This window comes from Amblyraja radiata, chromosome 9, assembly GCF_010909765.2.
Source record: "Amblyraja radiata isolate CabotCenter1 chromosome 9, sAmbRad1.1.pri, whole genome shotgun sequence".
NCBI lineage: Eukaryota > Metazoa > Chordata > Chondrichthyes > Rajiformes > Rajidae > Amblyraja > Amblyraja radiata.
In genome coordinates, this window is record NC_045964.1 from 47,411,509 (window position 1) to 47,417,374 (window position 5,866).

At 42.1% G+C, this 5,866-nt stretch overlaps 1 pseudogene; it reads right to left on the reverse strand.

Annotated features, from left to right (window-relative positions):
- Positions 1-4,979: 4,979 nt before the first annotated feature.
- Positions 4,980-5,333, reverse strand: LOC116977341 (annotated as a pseudogene).
- Positions 5,334-5,866: the final 533 nt, after the last annotated feature.

Sequence of the window (5,866 nt, forward strand, 5' to 3'; positions counted from 1 at the left end):
AAAAATAAATGAATTGATCATATTCTCTCAGTCCACAACAGAAAAACATTGAAAATAAATTAATCACTAGCGTACCGAGGGAATCTTGACTGCTCTCCAGCTTCATGGTCCTGCACACCTGGTGGTTAACAAGAGATTGCCAATTAATTTTGATAACATGGTCTTTAACTGGGTTTCTGTTGCTGATGTGTAGGAAAGAACTGCAGATGCTGGTTTAAATCGAAGGTGGACACAAAATGCTGGAGTAACTCAGCGGGACAGGCAGCATCTCTGGAGAGAAGGAATGGGTGACGTTTCAGGTCAAGATCCTTCTGTTGCTGATGGCTGGTCCGAGAAGCATGATTGAGGAAGCTGAGACTGAAGACCCACCGCTTGTGAGTGGTTTTGGTTGTTGTAATGTATTCATGCATATTCATGTATATGCTAATGAGTTGGTGTTGTATATAAGTTGGGAATGTTGGGTAATAAACTCTCTTATGATCCAGGCAGCCTGCGTGTAAGTTGTTATTCATTCTGCTGTTCGGAATATAACAAATTTGGCGACGAGGATGGGATAGAGTTTGTGAACTCATCCTTTAAATACAGTGCAGGACTGTTTTGCAACACGCAGTATTGTTTTACAGTTTAAACAGTAAATACGGAGTTGTGTCGCAGTTGTTTGCGAGCTGGACATGAGAGGCCTGTAGATCCGTCTATGCAGGGGACTGTAGTTTAAAACAGCAGCTGTACAAATCGGCGCAATTTGTCAGGCTATCTCTATGTTGTGTCTACGTGGCAAGATGTCCTCCTTGGGAGTGTATAACATTTTAGACTGAGTTTTTATGTCGAATTACTCAAGCTGAATAGTCTTTGTACAGCTATGTTTTAGATGAATTGTTACACCAGAACAGACAGGAATTCGGGGTTTTTGAATGGACCTTTTATTTTATAAAAAAGAGAACGACACGATGGCAGCGTCCACGGGCTACATTGGAAACCTTGGCATTTTTGACATGAGTAGAGAGCCGTTCAGCTCCTATATGGAGAGAGCAAACATGCTTTTCACAGCAAACAATATAGTGGAGATTAGTGGTGAAGGAGAGATAGAGGCTGAAACAAATAAGGCCGTTTGCGAACGCATGAAAGCGATTCTGCTCACGGAGATCGGTCCTGAAGTGTACGGCACACTCGTGAATCTCCTTGCACCCTTAAAGGCAAAAGACGTGCCATTCAATGATGTTATAAAGAAGTTGGAGGAGCACTTCAACCCAAAGCCTCTGGAAATTGCAGAAAGCTATAAATTTGGCACTAGAAACCAGAAGCCGAATGAGACAATCAATGAGTACATTGTTGCCTTGAAAAACATAAGTTTATACTGTAACTTTGGAATCTTTCTTGGACGAGCACTACGCGACAGATTTGTTTGTGGTCTAGTGGATGAACGAATTCAGTCCAAACTTATGAATACTCCAGATCTCACATTCGAGAAAGCATGCAAGATTACTACCACAATAGAGATGTCATCAAAGAATGCTTGCAAGTTTCGCCCTCCACGAACTGCTGTGGCCATTTACAGTCACAAGGCAGTGCCTATGGCCAAACCTAGAGGCGCTAAACCAAAACCGAAGTATGGCGGGGAGCCAAGTTCAGCCAGTTGTTATCATTGCAGCGGTAATCACTCATCCCAATTTTGTCAGTTCAAAATGGCCAAGTGCTATAACTGCCAGAAGAAAGGCCATATCGCCTCAGCATGTCGGGCCAAGCATAAAACAGGAAACCAACAATCTGCGGGAATCAAGCAACAATACCGGAGAGGAGTTCACAACTTGGAGGTGAACCCAGATGTAAATGAATTTGGGTTGTACACCATTTATGCAACCAACATCGATAAGCCTACAACCAGCCAAGGCAAGGACTTTCGAACTAAACTATTGATTAATGAACAGTTAATCCATATGTGTATTGTTCACAGCAGACTGTAGGCAGCAGATTGTTCGGTCATGAGCAAAGACCTGTACGAAACAAAGTTCCCACAGATACCATTGTTTGAGAGTAAGGTCAAGCTGAGCACCTACTTGGGTGAAGTTTTGGAGACTTGTGGACAAATGAACTGTAAAGTTCAGCATAATGGTCAGTCAGTAACACTGCCCATCATAGTAGCCAGCTACAGAAATAAACCAACCCTCCTTGGAAAGGATTGGCTGAGTAGAATAGAATTAGACTGGAAGAACATTTTCATCGTCAATTTGTCCAAATCACGTCTTGAAAACGTCATGAGCAAACATGCAAACATTTTTGCTGACAGTTACATGGGATTAACAGGGTACTCTGCACACATTCGACTTAAGCAAGATGTGAGGCCTGTGTATTGTCGACCAAGACCTGTACCATATGCACTAAAGCAACAAGTGGAGGTAGAACTCGACAGATTAGAATGGAATGGAGTACTCGTGAAGACAGACCAGAGTAACTGGGCAACGCCAATTGTGGCCATACCCAAGGCTGACTAAACTGTTCGACTATGTGGTGATTACAAAGTAACAATCAACCAAGCCGTTGACGACGAACAATATCCGTTACCAACATCGCAAGATCTGTACGCAGAACTTAGCGGAGCAAGAGTCTTCACTAAACTGGATTTGTCTCACACTTATGCCCAACTCAATGTCGTTAGGGAATATCAACGGTACTTGACTATCAACACAATAAGGGCTTGTATTCATATACAAAGCTGCCCTATGGCATGAAATCCTCCCCGAAAAATTTTCAGTTTGTCATTGACCAAATATTACAAGGCATTCCACACTGTGTGTGCAACCAGGATGACCTACTGATATTCACAGAAGGCATGGTAGAACATCTGGAAATCCTCGAGCAAGTTCTCACACGACTGAACTGCCACAATATCAAACTGCGTCAAAGTAAATGTGCATTTGCACAGTCAGAGGTGGTCTACCTTGGACTCAAAGTAGACGCCAACGGACTTCGCCCTGTGAAGGCGAAAGTTGAAGCAATAGTGAATGCTCCAAAACCCAACAATGTGTCAGAGCTACGATCATTCCTTGGGATGGTGCAGTTCTATGCACGATTCCTTCCAGATTTATCAGCTGTGCCACTTCATCATCTGCTACAAAAAGATGTGAAATTGATGTGGGGAAAGGAACAGCAACATGCATTTCACATCTGCAAGGAAAACTTGACAAGTGACAAACTTCTTGTTCACTATGATACGACACGCGAGATGAAACTTTCTTGTGATGCTTGAAGTTATGGTGTAGGTGCAGTGATCTCCCATGTAATGAATGACGGACAGGAAAAACCTATTGTTTTTGCATCCCGCACCCTGTCATCGAGTGAACGCAATAGATAGCGCAGATAGAAAAGGAAGCACTCAGAATTGTGTTCGGAATCAAGAAATTCCATCAGTTTCTTCTCAGCAGACTATTCACCCTGGTGACTGATCACAAGCCACTATTAGTGATACTTGGTCCCAAGTCAGCTATACCTTCCATGGCGGCATCAAGGATGCAGCGCTAGGCAATTTTGCTGTCCCAGTATGACTACAAGGTGGAGTATAGAAGCTCCAAGTGCAACGCAGTTGCAGATGCATTGTCCCGGTTGCCCCATGAGAACTCTGACGTGGGAAGTGAGAACTCAGTCTACACACTGCAAGTTGTAGATGAAAACTTTCCAGTGACTGCAACAGAAATTGCAGCAGAAACAAAGAAAGACAAGTGCTGAAGTAGGTTTGTGAACAGACATTGAACGGATGGACTGAAATCGATAGTGGATTGAACTCAGTTCTGAACTCAGAGCTGAAGCCTTTCCATAATCGACGCCATGAATTATCATGTGAGCAGGGATGCATTAAGTGGGGTTACAGAGTGGTTGTACCAGAGTCTTTGGGAAACAAAATTATAAACAAACTTTATGCCGAACATCCTGGCATAGTAAGCATGGTTAATTGCCAGAAGTTTTGTGTATTGGCCTGGTATTGACAGTGACATTGAGTCACTGGTGAGCAAATGTAGCGTCTGCCAAAATTGCTGGAGTAAACCACCAAAAACACCACTGCAACCCTGGTCATGGCCAAGTAGACCTTTTCAGAGAGTTCATGTAGATTTTTGCGAAAAGGGTTATGATCACTTTCTGGTGCTGGTAGATAGTCATTCCAAATGGATTGAGGTTAAATATATGGGGTCTAGCACTACTACTGAGCGTACCATAGATTAGTTGAGATACATTTTTGCATGCCATGGTTTACCGGAAGAACTTGTTTCTGATAACGGCCCTCAGTTTCGTTCAGAACAGTTCAAAGAGTTCATGCAGCGGAATGGTGTAAAACACACACTTGTTCCTCCATACCATCCAGCCTCTAACGGGGTGGTGGAAAGGTCTGTTAGAGTTGTCAAAGATGCTCTCAAGAAACAGGTTTTGCAGGGTAGTTATAAGCTCAGCATGAAACATCGTTTTGCTAGTTTCTTGCTGAAGTACAGAACCACACCACACACAACAACAGGTTACTCACCTGCAGAACTGTTGATGAAGAGAAGGCTAAGAATAGGCCTAAGTCTAGTTCAACCCAATTTGGCTTTGAGAGTTGAACAAAAACAGTTAAGTCAAAACGCCATTTTGACTCCCACAAAAAGGAGAGGTACTTCAAGCCAGATGAGCAGGTTCGTGTTCTCAGTCCTCCCAACATGTCCAGTCGAGACAAATGGGATGTTGGGAAAATAGTGGAAGTGTGTGGAACAAAAAGATACTTAGTTGAAGTTGGAGATAGGATCAAAAGTGTTCGTTGATCAAATGATTCCAGCCAAAGATGAACCAAAAACTGAGCATGGTCCTAATCCCTGAGTCTTTATCTGAAAGTGAGTTGGAAGAGCCAACTGTGATTGAAACACAAAGTTCAGTCAGTACAGACAAAGAAACAGATTTCTCTGGTCAAAGTCAGAGTACTAAAACCGAGCCAAACAAGTTGAGTCAACACCTAAACTTGCTTTTTTTTTTTTTTAAACTTTGCAAATGATAGCTTTATTTGTTACATTGGTACACTAACAGTTTATGCAGTGCTGGAAGAAGCCATTGCAGCACGTCTGGGCTTTGGGGTATTGCCTTCAGGAATCCATTTCTGAACCTCCGAAACACCACCTTCAGGTGCTTCATGCGACCTGTGCCTGTTGTGTTTCTCCTTTTGGCTTTTGCACTCCAGTTATACTTTCTCTTTCTCTTGGCAGGGTAGGCACATTTATCACAGGTGGATTTCTGCAGGTGAAATGCTTTAGCTCCACACGCCGGCAAAGAGTGTGTGTCTTGTTCCGCCTCTTACCAAATGACGATGTTCCCTTCGTCATTTTCAACACCTAAACCTGTTACACCTGTTACTGTTAGACGATCAGGCAGGATCCGTAGTCAGATTAGGTTTTTAAGTTAAGTAACTCACTGTCTAGGTAGAATGAAAATGTGTAAATATATAAAATAAATATATTATGTTATCATTTAAGATTTAATGAACACTGGTTTAAATCAAGTATCACAACAAGAAAATTGTAACTGTGTACTTAGATTTCCTATTTAAAAAAGGGAGAGCAGTGTAATGTATTCATGCATATTTATGTATATGCTAATGAGTTGGCGTTGTATATAAGTAGGGAATGTTGGGTAATAAACTCTCTTATGATCCAGGCAGCCTGCGTGCAAGTTGTTATTCATTCTGCTGTCCGGAATATAACAGTTGTTAATCTGTAATTTAACTTGCAACAGCTTCCTCCATCCCAGAGCTGAAAAAGCTGCCATTGATTTCCATGAAGCTTTACTTGATTTTCCTTGGTAGTCAATAAAACATTTTTTTCTCCATATCTCTTTTTTAATTAAATAATGGCATTTG